Source organism: Taeniopygia guttata, chromosome 3 (assembly GCF_048771995.1).
Source record: "Taeniopygia guttata chromosome 3, bTaeGut7.mat, whole genome shotgun sequence".
NCBI lineage: Eukaryota > Metazoa > Chordata > Aves > Passeriformes > Estrildidae > Taeniopygia > Taeniopygia guttata.
Window position 1 is genome coordinate 11,288,550 of NC_133027.1, and position 21,192 is coordinate 11,309,741.

Consider the following 21,192-nt stretch of genomic DNA (forward strand, 5'->3'; position numbering starts at 1 on the left):
TGCTTTAGCAGCTACAAGTGGAAGAGTTGCACTGTGTTTTTGTGTGCAGAGATGGGTGTAGTGAACAGAAAACGTTTGTACCAGTATGCCTTGTTTAATTGCATGTTTCTGATATGTGGTGTCTGTTCTTGAAGTGCTTTCTTTGCTGTTATTTTCAATTGTTCTAGTTGTTTAATAGGATTGTTATATGAACAGAGGGAAGCTGTAATAAAAGTACTGAAATGCAATGTCTTAGGAATGTAAGGGATAAGTTAATGAACAGTCTAATATTTGCATTTCTCTGCATCTCAAGAATGTATTTTTAGTTCTCCTGATCTGTTAGTCTGTTTGTCTTGGTACAACAGAGCTTGAAATTTAGTATATGAATCTGTTAATGGCATTAAATATGTATAAATGAGTTTACAGTGAGCTTTTCATTCTGCCAGAAAATAGTTCTCAAGGAATTATAGAGTGTTACTTGCAATGATGGATGTGAAGTGGCTCCCTCAGAAGATGTGCCCGTTTTTTGGCTGCTCATGCACCGCTTTCTAACACATCGCACTGCTGTGTGGGGGCCAGGGCTCTTGATACAGCATGCTTGCATTGGTATGATTTCAGGCAAACGTGTGGAATAGCTTAAAGGTTTAACTCTGTCAGTGTGTATTTCTAGGGGGAACTGCAGGTGTGAAATGTGGGCGCAGATACAAACGCCACCAAAATACACCAGGCTGGTATTCTCTGGTTTAGTTTGTTTCTCCTTTTGCTCTTTGTAGGCTTTTTTGACATGGAGCAATGCTGTGGAAGAGTCTGGTTTTCTTCAAAATACCCATGAAAGTAATAAGTGTTTTGAAAAATATCTATTCCAAGCACTGCAGGACATGCTATAAAAATGACGTCTAAATGTGTGATGGGTTTGTCACTTTACCGACAGGGATGCATAAAAAGTCAGCAATGTTAATTTTTAAGTACAGTTTTTGAGCAGTGTTTTTGTGACCTTCCTCTGTGTCTGCATAAATAAACTTTTAACTTGTCTTTGCAGAAAACAAAGAAGTAAACAAGACAAGTGGTCGACTTAATGATGGTATCCCCCAGGTCCCAGTGAAAAGAGGGGAATCAGAGTTTGATTCCTTCAGGCAGTCACTACCAGTTCTTGAAAAACAGGAAGAAATTGTCCAAATCATAAGGGACAATAAAATTGTTTTAGTTATAGGAGAGTCTGGATCAGGAAAAACGACACAGGTATGTTGCTTCAATGAAATAAAAACTATAACAGTATTTATTCTAAACTAATGCCAATTGTGTAACATTTGTGATATGGGATACTTTTATGCTATTTTAAGGCTTTCCTTTTCCTGTGTGATTGAAAATGTTGTTCCAATTCATTTTCTTGCTTTTGAAACACTAGGCCTCTAGATAGGTACTAGAAGCATAAATGATTCCTCACAATTTTCTGGTAGATACCATTTTTTCATTAAAATAATACAAAATATTGAAGGGAAAATAGCTGTGATGTTTGTATATCCCTTTTTCTTCTAAGGCTAGTTCTGTTCTTAGTATCCAGAGTAATCTATTTTTTGTGTTAAAATGAGAGATTATCTACAGGGCTTTTTTTTCTTTTTTTTTTTTTTTTTGGATTTCTCTGAAGCAGGAGGGAGGCACTGTAAGTTTTTTTTTAAAAAAACCTAAATAGGTTATACTTAGGAATTTATTTTCTGCTGATTCAGATTGGCTTGCTGTGATAATTGTAATGAAAAGTCTTTTGCAATGTGCAATATTGATATGCAGTTAATGGTTTCCCTGTGCTAACAAATAACAAAGCTGTGACTTTCTCAAAAAGCAAATTTGAACCACTTCTTTACAGATCCCTCAATTTATCCTTGATGACTGCTACAAGAACGGAACTCCCTGTCGTGTGTTTTGTACTCAGCCAAGACGTTTAGCAGCTGTTGCTGTGGCTGAAAGAGTGGCAACAGAAAGAAGAGAGAAGATTGGCCAGACAATTGGTTACCAGATCCGGTTAGAAAGCAGGTACTAATGGTATTTCTAAGTGTCGGTTGATCTTGTGTTGGTCTCGTGAATCTTGTGTACATTGAAACTGCAGTATGTTTGGGTTGCAGCCTCACAGGTGGGATATGTTACTGCAGGTAAGGAATACGTAAGAGTGAAAAGGATGGCTTACTTCCTGTGTTTTGCAGTTTCATGTAGAAGGTTGTCTTACAGAACTGAATCTCAGGTATTTTCTGTTGATTTCTTCTGCGGCGTGTATGCATGGAAATCCTTGTCTGATTTTCAGATCAAGTCTACACTTTCTTCTTCCCCCCCCCCCCCCCGCTTTTAACATGTGCGGATCCAAAAGGTCTGCAAGCTTTGAAGGTAGGTGTGAAAACCAGCATGCTGTAACAAATGTTATGTAGTGAGAGTTGATAGGAGCCATAAAAGGGAAAACAAAAAAATTGGAATGCGACTGATGAAGCTGAGCATTATTTACCAGTCTAGTCTGGACTAAATTTACTCTTCTTCAGCTTCTGTGTTTATAACATGAAGTGATGTAAAAGTAGAGATTTCAGTATCACTTGATGAATTTGTCTCTAAGCAGAGCATGAATGGATTGTTTGGGGTTTTTACATCTTTGCACCATGTAGCGAAGTGACATTTCAGGGAAGGGCCAGCAGTTGAGATATGAGTGACCAGAAGATGGCTAAAGGTTGTGCTGCCTGAGTGAACAAAGATAACACATAGCTGATGAAAATGAATGCACTTGAACAACGAAGCCACAATAAGAATTCAAATGTGTGCATGAAAGCTCACAAGGATATTGAGAGATTAGAAGAGCTAGTGAAGATGTGTCACAAATAAGCTGGATGATTAATATATGGAAGTACTATGCTGGCAGAAGAAGAGCAGAGTCAGGTGAAAATGGTAGAATTACTGGAAGCAGCGCAGAAAATCCAGCTTGAGAAAAATCAATACAATTACTCCAGAGAAACACTGAAAGGGGGCGATAACAATATTTTGAGCCGTGGACAAAAAAAAATTTGAGTGGATATGTTTAGAGGTGTTTATAGTAACACAGAAATATAATTTTTAAGGTTTTCTTAACTGTCTTCCAGAGAAAAGCTGTAGAGTACAGTACAGAGGAACTTTTCAGCTCTTTTAGGATGGCAGTACCAGAGAGAGTAGTGACAATTTCTGTTTTTATTGGGACAGCTAACTGTGCCCCAGGTATAGAATTGTAAAAGTTCAGTATTTTCACCTCCTGAAAAACCAGAGGATCACGCAGATGACTTTGTGATTTAGTCAGCTGTAATGAATTGTGTCTTCAAGGCAAGGCTTTGGCAGCTGTGGGGAGGCTTCTGTGAGGAGGTGCCAGAAGCCTCTTCTGTGTGTGACAGAGCCGGTGCCAGCCAAGACAGACCTGCCTCTGGCCAAGGCTGAGCCCATCTGTGGTGGTGGTAGTGCCTCTGGGACAGTGGGGAATGGGGGAGGAAAACCTGCACAACAGAGGCAGCAGTTCAAGAAGAGCAGTGAAAGCATGTGAGAGAAGCAGATCTGCACACAGGAAGGTCAGTGCAGGAGGGGAGGAGATTCTCCAGGTGCCAGAGCAGCCCATGGTGAGGCAGCTGTGGCCCAGCAGGCCGTGGAGGTCCGTGGTGCAGCAGGGATCCTCCTGTGAAGGATTCTGTGTTGGAGCAGGTGGATGCTTGAAGGAGGCTGTGATCCTCTGGGAAGTCTCTGCTGAAACAGGCTCCTGGCAGAACCTGTGGCCCTGGGGAGGGAGCCACACAGAAGCAGGTTTGCTGTCAGGATTGTGACCCTGTGCGGTCCCACACTGGAGCAAGCTGTTCCTGAAGCACTGCACCCTGTGGAAAGGGACCTGTGCTGCAGCAGTTCCTGGAGAACTGCAGCCCATGGGAAGGACCCATATTGGAGAAGCTCGTGGAGGACCCATGTTCCCGTGGGAGAGACCCACGTTCTCCTTGTCTTTCTCTGGAGCCTGGGAGTCTTTTTGTTGTGTTTCCTCTCCCCTGCCCATGGAGAGGACAGATAGAGTGGCTTGCGTAGGCACCTGGCGTCCAGACAGGCTCATCCTACCACGTGTAGACAAATACAAAGGCTATATCCAAGCACAGGCTGAGGAATTGGAACCTAGTTTTCCACATGGAATTTTCTAGTAAATTGAATGACATGCAGAGTTTCTTCACAGTTCTCTTTTCCTTCTTATTTATTAAAAATTGAATCTTATTCTTTCAATTAATCCATTGTCCAGAGTTTTGGGGCGCAAGCACTACAAATTGTTAGGAAATGTCTGTGAAAAGGCATAGTTTAAAAACAAGTGGTGTGCATGAATCTTTTGAGGAGAGAACTGTAATTTCTCTTCTGGTCAGCAGCTGCTTTAATTTTTGATCCATGGAAAGCTTTAAATGGTGCAACCCCCTAAGTTGTCTCTGTGATGTGATCCATAGGGTTTCTCCAAAGACACTGGTAACATTCTGCACTAATGACATGCTTCTTGGCACGCTGATGGCAGGAGACAGCACCCTCTCCACTGTGACCCATGTTATTGTGGTGAGCATCCTGTGGTCTTTCATGTGGGGTGGAGCAATATGTATTGCTTTGGAAAATGAGGTCCTCATTTGTTTTATTTAAATTTGCTGAGCACTTTAGGTGTTTTTGTTTGGTAGAATCTGAATCAACTTTAAAGACTTTCTGAGTCCTCAGAGTAGAATGCATGTCTTGTGCAGTTTGGTGTTTTTCTGTGTGTTTGTGTTTTTCCTGTAAAAATGTCTTATTTTCATGCCAATGATTAAGTGTGGAATCAGGAGGAGTGGAGAAGGACAGAAGTGTAAATTTTTCTGAACTTCCGTGGTCAGGAGAAAATCCTTAGGGAGGCTTACATTGATGTGGTTCAATGTGATTGTGTCAGAATTTCTCTTACCATTTGTTTTAGCAATACAGGTTTTCAGTCCATTTGTTTGCCCAGAGTTTTCAAGATAATGTGGAGTCTAATTGCTAGCAAATTATTCAGATTGTTAATTTGTGATTATGTCAATATTCCTATTGTGGAATTGAATAAGGGGAACTGGAATGTTTTTGGCAAGATTTAAGTACTGAAGATTAAAAGGTAAGTTTAGGTGCCTGCCTGTTTATCAAAGTTTAAAAAGCATGAGAATGATCTATACATTCTTGATGTCAGCCTACAAACTTTGTATTTTGAGTCCTTGTTTCCTTCATTCATAATATAGATCAAAACAGAAGAATGAAAAAGATGATTAATCAGTTATGTGCCTTAACTTACAGGCTTTGTGTGTGACTTGTCTAAGCAATTTGCCTGTTTTTCTGATTATGTGGTGTCATACATTTCTTTAAATGCTTATCAATGGTGAAGTGAGAATTTATTAAAACAAAATTTGTAGTTTGTGGTGTTTTCTTGAAATTTGGCCTCAAATACACAATCAGAGAGGTTTCAGATATTCACTTTAGCCTCTGAAGTTAAAGTGTTTATGGCTTCAGCATTGCAACGCACTCAGCGCTGATAAAAACTTTTTGAGGTGTTTTAGTTTCTTTATGGATAGTTTTTTAAAAAAACCCTATTAGTTAAACTAGACTCACACATTTTAAGGCCTCTGTAATGTGCCACCAAAACATGTATTTTTTTTTAGAGAAGTTTGTTTTTGTCAGAAGTTGTGATCCTGAATCTGTGATGGTTTTTCATCTTTTTTTCCCCCTTTTGTTACAGGATGAAGTACATGAGAGGGATAGGTTCAGCGACTTCTTGCTAATAAAACTGAGAGATGTGCTGCAAAACCAGAATAATTTAAAACTAATTCTCTCTAGTGCTGCTCTAGATGCAAATCTCTTCATTAGGTATTTTGGAAGCTGCCCAGTAATACATAGTAAGTCTTGATTTTAAGTCTGAGTATACCTGCCTTGAGACTCACAGATCTTACTAAACTGTAGCAAATTATTCTGAGTAAAGGCACATGATTAATACACTGAGAATTACAGGAATCCTTGTTCCTTCTGTATGCAGGTTTCTTGTTTCTTGACTATTTGCACCTCATTCAGAGTGAAGTGTTTTAGTCACTGGGAGTTCTGTAAATGCAGATACATCCTGCCCCCCTCCACTCTTAATTGAAGAAGTAGGAAGAGGTTATTGAAGTTCTGTCTTCATGCTGATACAGGACTTAGAAGCTACATGAGTGTGATATGTATCAATGCATTCCAGTAGGATCTTACTCTTCAGGCTTTGTGAAGGTTGTTACTGGTTACTGGACAGATAACTGTACCAGTTCAGTTCAGAAATACAGGCTTAGACAGATTTGGTTTCACATGAAAAAAGGATCACATGATTCTCTGATTTAAAGAAAATTAGTAGTTGTTCATCTAGGTAAATATTCAGAAAAGACATCCAGTTTCGCTTATTTTGTGTTCAGACTCAGTTACCTGCAGTTAGACTACATTCAAATGCAAAGAAAAGTTACCATTTTTTGCTGGTTTAATTTCATTTGACTGATCTTTAGTAAAGGCAAAATGTAAATGTGTGGGAGGTGGGGGGTTTTTGTGGGTTTGCAGTTTTTGCCCCACCCTCCTGGCTTGCAGGTTTTCTGCATGGGTGACCTCCTCTGGCATCTTGCAATCCTCTTACTTTTTCAACAGTAATGTCCAACTTTAATGTGTTTTGAAAAGTATCTTTCAAGAGAAATGCTTTATTTGACAATCAGGTAGACTCTCTGCATGTCAGCCTTTTAAAAAAAATCTCAACGGTGTCGGAACTCAAAATGTCCCTCAGACATTTTTAGAGGTTCCAGGCCTTGGTCAGAAGCATTTTAGACCCTGGCAAGCAGCTGAAAACAGCTGTGATTTTGAGTTTGAACCATGGAATGAATTACCAACTTTAAAGGTGGAACAAGCAGTCACAGAGGGTTAGATGATATAGTAAAAGTAGTCACAAATTAGAGGGTAAAATTTTTTAGTATTGTACAGGGGGGTTTTAACACCTGTACAGGGGGGTTTTACTTTGTACAGGGGGGTCAGGAGTTCTAAGATGGAGGAAAGTGGGCCTGATCCTGTTCTTCCTCCTTCTTCTTCCTTACCTCCATGTTCTTGGTGATGTTGGCATTTTTCTATTGGTTTAGGCTAGGGACACACTATTCAACGTAGATGATAGATATTGGCACATTATTGTAAATATAGTACACGTAATTTCTTGTATATAATGTTTGTACCATCCCACTGAGGGGCAGAGCCCCACACACTGCCCTGCAGGACAGACCTGCGGCAGGGCAGCAGAACTTGTTATAGATAAGCAAAAATTAACAACCTTGAAAACAGCACAGACGAACTATGGCTTCTTCTTTGGCAACGGGGCAGAAAGACAGAGACTTTCTACAATCTCGGAATCACCAATACCCACAGATTCCGACAATTGGCGTCGCTGGGCGGGCATCAGCAAGAAGAACAAGAAGAAACAGCAAACAACCTCCAACCTTCATCAGCAGAGAAAAACAAAAAAATAAAGAAAGGAAGAGGAACAGAGCACAAATGCTCTCGGCAGATTCCGGGAGGAGAGGGAGCAGAAAGCTCAAGATAAGAACCTGACCTTCACCAAGACAGCTCGTCTGGAGGACAGCCAGGAGGAGGAAAACCAGAAGCGCGCCTGGGATTTCTCGCCTGTGACCTGCTGGACGATGAACAGTGCCATCTCCGGACTGACCTCGGGTGACTCAGCTTTTGGTGAGAATGGTTGAAATTAAGAACATGGGGAAGGGATGCTCCCAAGGACAGACAAAAAAAATTTTCAGCCCTACAGGGCAAGACTTTTACCCATCTGGTAGAGATAGCCTCAAATGAGATGAAAGCTTTGTTATTGTGGGTGCAGTATACTCACCCGCACACAGATGTACATCTTTTGTTTGAGTTAAATTTTCGTAAGGGATCAATAAGCAACTGTATTACCGAGCCACAGGAAAAAGAAAAAAAAGAGAGATAAGACTGCCGCAAAAACTTTTGCCTTCAGCAAGGACAATAAGAGTCATTTTCACAACGCGGCAATTTAGACTAAACAGCTAAGGCTCCTATGGGAGCACAAGGAGGAAGATGGCCCAGCCAGCAGCTTCGGGCAATTTTCCTCGCCAGGGGAAGCAAATTGCCTCCCGAAGAGGATCAGGAGGGGGGGTGTCTCATCATGTCCTATGTCTCCAGGTTCACACTGTTCCTCAAGACTCCTCAAATCTCAATTTCTAAGCTCCTCAGCTGCAGAAAATCCCCAGACAGTGAGACAAGCCAGGCACAGACGCAGCCCTCGGTGGAGGAAAGGACTGGCCATTGCCCGAGTCCGAACCCAGAGTGGGGGGGCAGCGGTGCCGGCGGCTCCTGGGGGGAGGGGCAGTCGTGAGTGCAGAGCGGAGGGAAAAGTGAGAGAGAGGAGAGAACTCTCGCAGCTGCGCGGGTGGGGAGTTCAAAACAGCCCGCGGTGCAGGCGAGAGGGGGGGGGCAGTGGGAACCAGCGGACGCAGGAGGCGGCGGGAGCGCGGTGCGGTGGTCAGACGCCCAGAGTGCCCGGTGATGCGTTCCATGACGAGAATTCGTGAGAGTGCGAAAGCACCGTCCGGCAGGTGCCGGGGAATAGCTCCCAATTCGCAGCGGCGGCGCTGGCCAGGCCGGCGGCTGGACGGAGAGCTGGACTCTCCTGTCGCTGCGGCGATGGCAGCGCGCATGCGCGAGACGGTAGAGCAAACCCGGAAGTCGGAGCGGAGATCTCTTGCATTTCGAACGCACGGGCGTGGGCACAGACGGCGTCGGGGGCGGCGGTGGCCGCCAGCCAGCCGTCCGCAGACTGCGCGGTGGCCGCGGGGGGAGACCCGAGCGGCGCGGGGCCCGGCGGGACGCGGCGCGGGGCTGCACAGCGCGGAACGCGGCGGCGCGTGCCGATGACGTCAGCAGAGCGCCGAATCGCGCTGGGCTCCAGCAGCGGCTCGGGGACGGCGCGGGCCGACCCAGAGCGAAAACCGAGGCAGCGCCAGGCCTGACAGAGAGAATGGGGGGGGACGTTCCCGAGGGACGGCCGCGCGGAGCCGGTATGGGCGGGCGCGGTCGGTGCGGGAGTTCCTTCCCTTGTTCCCATGGCGACGCAGACAGAGAGGGTGAATCAAGGCTGCGCATGCGTTTGCGAGAGTTAAAGCGAACGCGGAAGTGGCTGAGAATGGGGGTGCTGGGTTTGGAGAAAACTGCAGGCGCTGGTTCGGCACAGCTGACAGTGGGTGTGAGCACGGAGGGTGAGCAAGAGAGAGGGGCGCAGCCATCCTAACGCAGGCAGAAGCGGGGTTTGACTGCACCAGAAATGCTCCCAGTGCTCTCATGCTGCGGCAAACAAAAAAATCACAACAGCCACAGCAAATAATTTTTTACAAGCAGCAAATATCCTGCAGCAATGCTGAGAGATGAGTCTCCCAATTTTCACCCTGAAATAAAATTCCATCAGTCGCTTTTTGAAAACCAGCCAACACAAGGCCTTTTTCAAATCTCCCCAATGTTTCTAAACACCAACCCCAGATTTTTTCAGTTAGGTCACAGAATTGATCGAGCAGACACGCCCAGCCGGTGTGATGATAAGTAATAATTGTGGAACACATTGTGAAAAAGAGATATCATAATGAAAATTGATATAGAAAATTAAATAGCATGAAATGTTAGTAATTAATTACATTAAGGTTTAAGTTAGGTTGTATTTTAACGTTTTATTAATGATAGAATTGATTTTTATATAGTTGGTTTGCGTTTAAGTTAAGTATTGTTTAATTAGAGTATATCACTTTAAGTTTATTTAAGGTTTGGGCCCTGAAGAAGTTAAGTTTATAAAGGTTTAATTGATAATGGATTTATATATTGTTAATTTGATACATATGGATTTCGTAAAGTTAATATAATTTAGGGATTCTTTACTAAGATTGTTATATATTGAGTTTAAGTACTGTTTGATTCAAAAATTATTTTAAGTTTTTCAAAGGTCAAGTTTATTTGGCAGCAAGGTTTAGTTGTTTTTCTTTAAGGATGAGAAGGTTTTGTCTGAAACAGTTCACAAAGTAATAATGAACATTGATTTAAGGAAAAGTTATTGGATTTATTGGATTCTTGGTTTTGTTTTAGTATTTTTTGTTTTATTATAAGTTTATCAGTATATAAGAGTTGTAAAAGAATTTATTTTGAGTTTTCTGAGATTGACTTTATCGTTTAAAAATCAGTTTTATAGTCTGTTATTTCTTTGTATAGTGATACAAAAGGCATTTGTTTTCAAATCCTTTATTTTTAACTATTTAAGTGTTCTATAAACGTTATTGTTAAGAAATTTTATCATGTTATCAGGTGAAGATTTGTGCTTCGTTTTTTCATAGTGAATCCTCGTATGTTTTATTATTGTTTATGTAATCTTATCCAGGTTACATGCCAGTTCTGAAGTCTCATTTTGAATTTTAACTGTATTGTGCATTTTTCTAGGTGAACTTCCTGATTCGTTTTTATATCTCTTGTGAGTGGAATCATTGCATTTCTATTTTTCATCATTCTCAAATGTTTTTCAGAAAATCTCAGAGAGAGGTGCCTGAAGCATTCTGACAACCTCTTGCCATTGTTAATCTTACGATTTCTCCAATTGGCATCTTTTTCCTTCAAAAGAGTTTCAAGAAAAATGAATCTTTGTGTCATTTGATCAGTTTATCGGTTTGAACTTCAAGTGTTTATTTTATAAGAAAATGTTATAATAGGTTGTTATGTTTTAAGTATTATATATGTATTGTTAGTGTAAGTTTTGTTTTATATAATATGTTAAGGGACATCTCTCCAGTTTAAAGTTTGGGTCCTGGCCAGACCCTGATTTTAACTTGGACAGATGAGTTTGCCAGCAAAATTCAGAGGTTTCTGCACAAAAATGAATGATATGCAGGTCATTTTTGACCCATCAATTCGATCCTACAAATGTTACAGCTGACACAGTTTTGAGGTGAAACTTGCCAGCCCTGCCCGGGAAGGGATGCCAAGGATTTTCACTGGAAACAAATGTTTCAGCTGTTTGCAGACTCTGAAATGCTGGCACAATGTTTCTAATGATCATGCTTTGTTCATTTTTATATATGCTATTTAGAATATCTTTCTTTTGAATTTTCTTGAATTGTTATCGATTTTGATAAGTTTTATGCATTTTATTATTGAGATATTTTGTCTTGTTCTATATTATGGTTTATATTTCAACTTTCTTGTTTCAAAAGAGAAGAAGAGAAAGAGAGAAAAAAGGAAAAAGAAAAAAAGAAAAGGAGTGAAGAAGTGCCTGAAATAAGGCTGAAATGAGGTTGAAGATTTTGTATGTTTTAATCTCTTGATATAATTATTTTATAGACTTGATTTTGCTGATCATTGAGAAAAATATGAGGAGAGTGCTAGACACTGGACAGATAAAATTGAAAGAAAGAAAAAAAAAAAAATCGTTTAAATAAGTAGCTTTGAGCAAGGATTTTGTTAATGTTTCCACAGAAGTTGAAAGTGGGGTTTTTAGTTTGCAGACCCTCAAAAACAATTCTTACAGATTTAGAGATGGGAGCTCAGATCATTATTGTGGCAGAGACCAGATTGCTGACAATGTCAGGGAAAGATTTCTTAATCATTCATTTACATTTAAAGAAGAAATATTTTGAGTGGACAATCCAAATTCGCAAGATTTTTCAATCACGTTGTTAGGGCATTCAGAAGTTTGCACAGTTCGTTTTCCAACACACAAAATGTTAAATGTAAAAGTGAGTTTCAGGGAAAAAACAAAAGAGAAGCCAGGAATCAATGGAAGAAATGACAGTATTCACTGATGGTTTGGGAAAAAACTCACAAATCAGTGGTCACATGAAAAAATCAAAAAACAGGGAAATGGGAATCAAATATCAAAATGATACAAGGTTCACCACAAGTTGAAAAATTGGTAACAATAGTCAGGGGTTTTTCAGTTATTTTAGGAACCCTCAATCTGATCACAAGTTTAGTGTATGTTGCAAATGTGGTCAAACAATTAGAGAAATCGCTTTTAAAACATACAGACAAGGAAATTTTATATTCATATCTATTATGCATGAAAATAATCCTAGAAAAAACAGAGAACATTAATAAACACATTAGAGTGCATTCTTCACCTCCGAGGTTTTTAGTAAAAGAGAATGCTCATGTAGATAGGCTCACAATGCCCATCTTGCAGACACTGCCAAACATTTTTGAGCAGGCAAAATTGAACCATGCATGTTTTCACAAAAATGCACAGGCATTGATGAGAACCTTTCACCCTTCTGAAAGTCAGACAAAGGAAATCTGCTTGCCAGAGAGCCAGTTTGTGCAGTCTCCTGTATTTACAGGAGTGGCCAATCTGAGAGGTTTGTAAAAGCCTTCAGCTGTGGCAAGCTGATGTCACAAAATACCCATCTTTTGAGAGGCTCGAAAATATCCATATTTCAATTGATACATTTTTAGGGGCGATTTTTGCATCATTATATACAGGGGAGACCACAGAACATACCTGCAGACATTTTTTATAAGCATTTACATCATTAGGAGTGCAACAAGAAATAGAAACAGATAATGGTCCAATTTATACAAGCAAGGTGCTCGACAAATTTTTGAAAAAACAGAGAGTCAAACATATTTTCAATATTCTTCATTCTCCCTCAGGTCAAGCAAGCAAAGAACACATCACACCCTGAAATCCACTTGGATGGACAGAAAAGGGATGAGGCAGGGTTGAACAAATGTGTTGAATTTTTTAAATGGTTTTTTTCTCAAAGCCCACTCTAATAATTGTCAGATATGTTACAAACAGCCCACAGGAAAAACTAAGGAAAAATCCTTTCGATTTGATCAGAAGTCCAGAGTCAGGACAGATTGAAGGTTCATTTACATTAATAACTTGGGGCGAGGGTTTCGCTTGTGTTTCTACAGGGCGAGGACTGAAGTGAATGCCAGCAAAGCACATGTAACCTTATCGGGTGCAGGCGTCAGTGGACGTAGACCCGAGAAGCAGAGAAGCAAGCACGCAGACGAAGGCAGACAACAACGCTGCAGACGTCTCGTCGGACAACGATTGATCACCCAGAGACTTGGGGTTTTTTCTGGGAAATCAAGTGTTGTTTGGGTGTTGCTGCATTGCAGGGTTTCTCACAGAGGGTGGGGACATGGACATGGGATTCAGACAGATAGTGTTCATGTGCTTCATTCTTTCACCTGTTGCCTTGGGCAACAGGACAGATTTTCCCATGAGACAACCAAGGGAAAAAGTGTGGGAGACTTTGGCAAAAGCAGCTGGTCTGGACAGCATTTGCCTGACCCATTCAAAACCAGAGAAACCATTTTCAACATGCTTGGTAGGTGGGCCAGTGGAGGGATGGTCAGTCCCAGGGGACATCCTTCCAGGGGTTCTGAAGTTTCTTTCAGACCCTGTGGAGGGATGACATGTTTGGACACAATTCCTTCCTGCTGCTCACTTTGAACCTCTGGATTTGGACATTTTGGGTCAACAAAAATGAAATGGTACATCAAATTTAATTCATCAGGAGTGGCAAAGACAGATAATCATACAATAGATGTCACTCCGAATCAGCCTTTTTATAAAAATGCGTCATCTTGGTGCAATCATACCAAAATGACAAGCAAACCATCCTTTCAACATCCAGCCACTTTACCGAAGGGAATGTTTTTCATTTGCGGGGACAGGATTTGGCCTGCTATCCCTGCAAAAATCAAGGGTGGTCCATGCAGCATTGAAAGATCTTTTGTTAACACACAGCATGACCTTGATAAGAGAGCAAGGAGAAAAAAAAAATCTGATGAATGAAATGATCCAAATTGTGACAATGATAATGTTAATACCAAGAAAAAAGGCTCGAAAAAACTGAGTGGTTCTGCTTTCACAGCAGGTGGCATCAAAAAGAGCCTTGGTGCAGTTGGATCAAAAGAGGTTGTGGGCAGAGTAAAGATGCCCATGTCATTTCTTTTGCATCGAATGATTTGTTAGCTAGCAGTGAAAAATGAGAACAAAACAGTAATTGAACATCTATTATAAACACATAGACACACGAATGAAAATTTAAAGAGGTATCAGAGGACCAAACACACCTGGAGAAAAATTAAATCATAAGTAGATGGTGTGTTCAATTTGTTTCACTTTTCACAGTTGTAGAAAAGAGATTTTGAAAATAGTTGTATGTAATTATAAGGTATTGTAATTCTTCTAATGTTTGTGCTGTCCTTGCCTCAGTACATGAGGCAGACCATGGACAAAGTTGTCAAAGAGGTGTTCTTGATTCAAAAAGGAAAGGATCCCTTGAAAAATATAGTTCAAATTATGATTATGATGTTTCTACCTGGGACAAGTCTCGGAGAATTGCAATAGCAATTTTCTCACCCCAAGCAGCATCAGGGGCGGCCTTGACACAATTGGATTGTATAGCATATTGGTTGAGGAAACACAGTCGTGCCATTCCGTTTGCACTGAGTGACATGTTAACAGACATCAACAGTGCAAGGCAAGCAGTGCTTCAAAACAGGGCGGCAATTGATCATTTGCTGCTGACACATGGGCACGGATGTGAGGAATTTGAGGGGATGTGCTGCATGAACTTGTCCGATCATTCAAAATCTATTCATAAAAATATAAAACAAATACAAAGTAATATTAGCAAATTGAACAAAGTTACAGGGTCCTGATGGGATGATTTGTTTATCTTTTTTGATATCTCACCATTGTGAAAAGAACTTTTGAAAATAGCATTTTATATTCTTATAGGACTTGTAGTTCTTCTGCTTGTTCTACCATGCATTTTCGTGTGTATTTGAAGGACCTTGAACAGCATGATAAAGCGGGTGTTTCTGGTTCAAACAGAGAGGGGAGATGTCGGAACTCAAAATGTCCCTCAGACATTTTTAGAGGTTCCAGGCCTTGGTCAGAAGCATTTTAGACCCTGGCAAGCAGCTGAAAACAGCTGTGATTTTGAGTTTGAACCATGGAATGAATTACCAACTTTAAAGGTGGAACAAGCAGTCACAGAGGGTTAGATGATATAGTAAAAGTAGTCACAAATTAGAGGGTAAAATTTTTTAGTATTGTACAGGGGGGTTTTAACACCTGTACAGGGGGGTTTTACTTTGTACAGGGGGGTCAGGAGTTCTAAGATGGAGGAAAGTGGGCCTGATCCTGTTCTTCCTCCTTCTTCTTCCTTACCTCCATGTTCTTGGTGATGTTGGCATTTTTCTATTGGTTTAGGCTAGGGACACACTATTCAACGTAGATGATAGATATTGGCACATTATTGTAAATATAGTACACGTAATTTCTTGTATATAATGTTTGTACCATCCCACTGAGGGGCAGAGCCCCACACACTGCCCTGCAGGACAGACCTGCGGCAGGGCAGCAGAACTTGTTATAGATAAGCAAAAATAAACAACCTTGAAAACAGCACAGACGAACTATGGCTTCTTCTTTGGCAACGGGGCAGAAAGACAGAGACTTTCTACAATCTCGGAATCACCAATACCCACAGATTCCGACAAACGGTTTTAGGAAATGGGATTGCTTACTGGTTTATTTTAGCAAATGTTTGTGAGGAGGAACCCTTTTTTTCCTTTCTTTTTTTGCAGATGGAAGTGCTTAGTTCTCTGTTTTGAATTTCTGCCCAGTTGAATAAGGTTTGCAGCTTGTTGGAGACAGGAATCTGGAAATTACACGTGATTTCATGTTCTCTGAATTTTTTTTGCAAGGGAGTGCCTCAGTTGTGATTGTTGTATGACTTTCCAGTTTACTCTTTTTGCAGCTTCCTGTTCTTTCAGATCGGTCAATTTGTGTTGGAAAATCTGATGGCAATCTCTCCCAATCTCTCCAGTTTACCACAGTGTTTGTGCTGGTTATGTAACAGGCCAATAGCAATTTAAAAGATGTTTTTTTCCCTTTTTGTTAATTTAAGAATTAAAAGAAGCGGCTTTGTCTGTTAATGTGATATACAAGGTTTGAGTCTCCTTCAGCAATATGGCTGACAAAATCCTGACCACAGAAAACCACATTTTGTAGCTGTGGAGCGCTGTAGTACACAGAGTTTGTGATCAGTGTTGGAAGGCTTCCTCTGTCACAGCTTCTAAAAGTATGTGAATTGTGGATTGTTCTTTCTGAAGGAAAATCCTGAGTGTTCCTGAGTCAGGTTAAGGAACAAGAAATCAAAATGTAGAGATTTTAATCTTCATGCAAAAAGCATCCTGTAATGTCCACAGAGAATGTCTGGAAAATAGTCATGTTGAAAAAGAAATCAGGATAAATTACCAGAAGGTAAAGGCCACTGGGATGTCTCATCTGTCAAGAAGTATTCAGTAAAAAAAGCTCAGCTTTGCTGAATTAGTTGAGGATATGGAAATAAGGCTGCCTTCTTACATGTTTCTCATGAAAAGAAAGTAGTTCAGTATAAAGATGTACTGTCTCTGTGTGGAACCTTGCAAAAAGCTGTATTAATTGCTTATTAATTAATTACATTTTTAATCCAGATGGCAGACTTACATGGCAGGTTCTTGTTTGTAACCCTAAACAAACACGGCTGTTTTCTTTTTTTCATTTAAAAAAATTGTAGTTAATAACTGTCAATCTTATGAACATCTCCTGCTATAACACTTCATAAAATTGAAGAGGTTGAGGAGAAACAAGGTGGCATTTGACTTTGGAAATATTTTGTTTTGTACAGTTTTGAGAAAAATAAACTCCAGTGAAGGTAGTTTTTTAAAAGAATTAATTCTGTAAGTGAAGCTAGTGAATATAGAATCTTTTATGGATTTTTTCTATTTTAGTCCAAGGGAGACCTTTTCAAGTTAAAGAGATGTTTCTGGAGGACATTTTACGAAGCACTGGGTATGCAAACAAAGAGATGGTGAAGTACAAAGAAAAGAAGCAGCAAGGTCAGTGGATTTGTTAATTGTAAGGGTTGGCAGTAAGAATCATTGATTGAACAAACAGTTAACAGGATTATTTTCTGTTAAAATTCCAGAGTCAGGAGATTAAATGAGATGTGATTAGATGACAGCGTCTTTAAGCTCTCAATATTTACATTTTTGAAATAGTTTATGCAATTAAAGAAAAAAAATCACTTGGATTCAGTGGTTGCATTCTTTTTTCATTCAGTTGATAAATGTCATCTTTTTTCTAATTGTTATGCTGTAGAGCTATATATAACTGGGGGCTCTGCCCACATAAGTACTAAAGAAGCATAGGATGCTCTGTACCTTTGGGTGCAAATTAAAGTGCAGCTATTAAAGCAGGCATGATTTTGTACATCTTGCACTAAATTCCCTTCAGTAACATTTTTCACTGCTTTCTTCAGGCATGGATGTATTTTTTTAAGTGTTAACACTCTTGAGCTAAACATCATTGGGTTTAAGTTGATTAAGTAGATACTGCTCAGAAGTTTTCTTGGCAACTGAAAGTAATGATCCCAGTGATTATTTAAAGAAAAATTTTTTAAAAATGCAAACCCCAAAGCTATAACATACAGTCCTAACTGGATATTGATCACAGTGCTCACCTCTGATCACTGGGGTCAGAAAAGTTCAGTTAGGACCCTGGTGTTTTCTAAGGTTTCTTCCACTTGTGTAGAAAAGTAAGTTGTTACATGCAGGGACTGCATCACTCGTCTTCAGAATTCCATTTGTGGAAAAAGATCTGGTCTGAGATTGTGTGGAAGGTGATTACTTAAGGAAGATACTTTGAATGCAGTAGTTTGGAATAACGGAGGTTTTGGGGGCTTAAACACCAAAGTGTTGGGTTTTACCTTGTTTTTATAGCCCTTGTTTGCAGTGGCGCCCTTTGGGTACCCTTAAATATGTCATTTATGTTGGACTGGTAGTAGCATTCTAGACTAAATAAAAGAGGTTGAATAGGTAAAACTTGGTAAAACCTGCTGTAACTAACTTTTTTAGTAGAAAACAATGGATAAGAAATATGACTCTAAAACTTTCTTGGGGAATACTTTGCATTCTAGAAGAGAAACAGAAGAACACTCTTGCTGAGTGGTGTTCAGCTCTAGATAACACTAACAAAGGGACATCTCGGAGACAAAAATCAGTTCCAAGGACAAATGAGGAGTACAAATGGTTGGATGATGGTGGTGACACAGTATTTAATTAACTGGTAAGTTTTTTCTTTTGTCGGAAGAGATGTTTATATTTGTGTTGTATTCTAGCCATTTAAAATCTGTTTTCTACAGTTCTGTTGAGTCTTTCAGGATATTAACGTATTTTAAAGATTACTTGATTAGGATGAACTGCTCTAGCTGAAGTGTGCTCTTCAGATAGGGTGGTTGCACACAGCTTTTCCTCAGATCAAATGGCTGGACTGCCATTGTGTTCGTACTTGCATATGACAAAATCAGTGCATTAACTGATACCTGAGTTAGGTATATCTACACTGATATATTTGGGTTTCTGTTGCTGCTGGGAAAAATAACCATTCCAATTCTTTGTGGGTAATGTATAAGAATAAAGACAACTCTTGGAAGAGATTAAGCTTTCAAAATTGTTTTTTATCTTCAGACTGAAAAAGATGTGAATTGCCTTGAATCGTGGATAGTAAAAGAAATGGATTCCTGTCTTTCTGACATCTGGTTGCATAAAGATATTGATTTGTTTGCTCAGCTGTTAAATCTTATTTTAACTGAAAATGTCAGTGGTAAGTTTCATGTGTTATTACATAAAAAAAAGCAACCTCAAATTTACTTAGATTTTTATGGCTACTTTTATCTCCAGTTTCAAATGGTGTTACCTTTGCATTCTGATGCCGACTGAAAAAATGGTAGGGCTAGCAGAAATAATGGGTTGTTTAGTTAGTTGTTGTTTTGAAGTATTGACAGAAGTGTGTTTCTAAAACAGTGTAGAATTCATATGAACTAACTTCAGAGATAAAGTGAGGAAACAAATTCTCTTTGGGCTGGAATTTGAAAGCAATATTTGTACTATATTTAGATGAAAAAATAACATTTCTCTTGGTTTTGCTGGATTTTTTTTTCTTTTACTTCTCAGTTGATTATAGGCACAGTGAAACTGGTGCAACTGCTCTGATGATTTCTTCAGGGAGAGGCTTTTTGAGTCAAGTAGAACAGTTGATCAGCATGGGAGCAAGTATCCACTGCAAATCATCTAATGGCTGGTAAAAACAGAGAAACCAAAACATAGATTTATGTGTCAATATAGGAGAGAGAAAGAAAATTGTTTAACATCTAAATTAATTTGCTAACTTATCACACTGCTGTAAGAACTATAGATTTTGACAGCCTCAACAATTTCTAACTCCTGATAATCACATTGTTTTCTGTAAATTCTAAATTGAATTCTTAATTACATGGTCTTGATTATGAGCTATAAACTTTGTTTCAGTAGGTCTTATTTAAGATACTGGTTACCAGAACGACTGTAATCTACTGAATTGGACCAAAATATTTGGCAATTCCTATTTTCATGGAGTTACCCATATCAGAAGATCTCTCTGTTATGTTTCTAAATATATTGTAGCATGTAAAAATATTTGTGAATCTGTAGAAACTCAGGTTTTGTGGTCATGGATTATGTCTTCATATAAACAGGGAAGTACATTAAATAATTGTTGTATGGAATGATAAGAATTAGGATTCCAGGGGTCTGATATTTGGTACTAACATTTGAAAAAACTTGGGAAGGAATGCAGTTTAAAGATAAAACAGTGAACTGCATCGTGAGGAGGACAGCTTCTGAAAGACATGAAATAGCCAAATGTTATGCCTGGGGTGTGGCCTTTTGAGATGACTTCAAGGATACTGCAAACAGGCAGGTCTGATCTCTGCACCTTGTTGTGGACTTTTTAAAGGAATGGCACTTTCTTCCTCCTCACTTCCTTGTGCATGTTTGCTCCTGTGTAAAACGGACATTCTTTTGTGGTAAAGAACTGTAGTCACCTAAAAGTCAGACAGCTGTTAACACCTATTCATGCACTTTCAAATGGGAAGTTGCAGATCCAGCAATAACAGTACGGATGTCAGTACAGAAATGGGTACAAAAGTCTGGTGTCAATTGCCTCTCCTGATGCGCTCTTCATATTCATCTTTTGAAGGGAAAAGTCTAATAAAAATACTTGTGCAACTATTTCAGGATGGCTGTGGACTGGGCTAGGCACTTTGGACAGACGGAGGTTGTTCATCTGTTGGAATCCTACAGGTCAGTTGTAACTGTTTTGCAGAATCAGTTGTATATGATATACAAACGGTTGTGATGGGAAATTTGAGGTTTCTGTTCTTTTAATCAGAACAGGTTTTAGCTTTTCATGGTCTAAAATCTGGACTTAATGGCAAGACCTCTTTTTAAGAATAGGAATATTTCAAAAAATAAACAGCAAAAACGTTTGTACTTAGTATCATATTGTTTATGTTTGCACAACTTGCTAATTCTATACTTTTCACATGCTTACTTTGGAAACAAATCTGTCATGTGTTTTTATTTATCCTTTTTATATGCAATAGGCATATTAAAGAAAATTTACAGAAGTAATGTGTACACTAGGCCATTCAAGAATGATTTTCTGATTAACTTACAGTTATCTACTTGAGGTAGTGTTTTGTAAAGCTTATCTCTACTATAATTTCTCTTAGTGTAGTTTCTGCTAGTGGGAAATTTTTGGAGAACACGTATCTCTTAAATATTTTTACTTGAACAGATAAACGAGAAGTATCTTTATACTTTCCTTTGCTTATGGTTGTGTTTCAATGAAGTTGAAGAAAACTAAAGTTAACACTAATAAATAAAGTGGCATCCTTCACTGGGTTAACATTGAAATCAGTAAACAGTAATAGTATGGTGATTCCCTTCTGCTACACTTAAACATCAGAATTCAAGACCAATAGTCATATTGGTCTTGAACTAAGTTTGAGTGGATGGCTCAATGCAAACCCGAAGGGGCAGCCTTGATTCTGGTGTATTTTCCTGTTACAGCGCTTCATTCGGATTTGGAAACATGGATGAAAGTTCCCTGGTCCAAAAAAGTGCTAGTGACCTTAGTGCAGAGGACAGAGAGCTACTGACAGCTTATCATCACAGTTTTGATGATGAAAAAGTGGATCTGGATCTGATAATGCACTTACTTCACAGCATCTGTCATAGTTCAGATGCAGGTAGGTAAATACCTAACCAGTGGTT

General features: G+C 39.5%; 1 long non-coding RNA gene across 1 annotated transcript; it reads left to right on the forward strand.

Moving 5' to 3' along the window:
* The first annotated feature begins 3,032 nt into the window (after positions 1–3,032).
* LOC140683624 (uncharacterized) lies at positions 3,033–7,928 on the forward strand. The gene is made up of 2 exons (XR_012054826.1): positions 3,033–4,545; positions 5,717–7,928. It is a non-coding gene; the product is annotated as an uncharacterized lncRNA (long non-coding RNA).
* The last annotated feature ends 13,264 nt before the right edge of the window (positions 7,929–21,192 follow it).